We start from the raw sequence: 487 nt of genomic DNA on the forward strand, positions 1-487 counted from the left end.
GGAGCGAGCGAGGGAGCGAGAGGCGGGCGGGCGGGCGGGCGGGCGGCGCCCCCATCCTCCGGCTCCCCTCCCACCCTCCTCCCCTCCTCCCGCCGGCCTCGCTGCTCGCCTCGGCTCTCCATGGCCGCCTAGAGCCGCCGAGAGCGCCGCGCCATGGGGCCGCCGCCGGGCCCGGGCGCACTCCGGCTGCTGCGGCTGCTGCCGCCGCCGCTCGTGCTGCTGCTGCTGCGGCTGCTGGGGCCGGCCGCCGCCGTGGAAGGTGAGTGCGCGCGGGCGCCCGAGCGCGGCTCCGTCCCTTCGAGGCGGCGCGGGCGGAGGCGGAGGATGCTGAGGCGGGAGGGCGTCCTCCTTGACCAGCACTCGGGCCGGGCCGGGCCCGCGTCCGGGGTGGGGGCGAGCCGCGGCTCCGGGGAGCCGGCGCGTTGGGCGCCCCTCCTCGCCGCGCCCGCCGGCAGCCCCAGCGGCGCGGCAGGGCAGGAAGGCCGCC

The 487-nt window shown here is 82.1% G+C and overlaps 1 protein-coding gene across 1 annotated transcript in view; it reads left to right on the forward strand.

The window, feature by feature from the left end:
• Positions 1-209: 209 nt before the first annotated feature.
• The window catches only part of EPHB2 (EPH receptor B2), a 109,193-nt gene continuing 108,915 nt past the window's right edge, over positions 210-487 (forward strand). The window contains exon 1 of the mRNA XM_044452361.1: positions 210-259. The gene's annotated coding sequence lies outside the window, so the exon portion shown is untranslated. The remainder of the gene's footprint in view (positions 260-487) is intronic.

The sequence above is a fragment of the Varanus komodoensis genome, unplaced genomic scaffold (assembly GCF_004798865.1).
Source record: "Varanus komodoensis strain SLA01 unplaced genomic scaffold, ASM479886v1 scaffold71, whole genome shotgun sequence".
NCBI classification, from domain to species: Eukaryota; Metazoa; Chordata; class Lepidosauria; order Squamata; family Varanidae; genus Varanus; species Varanus komodoensis.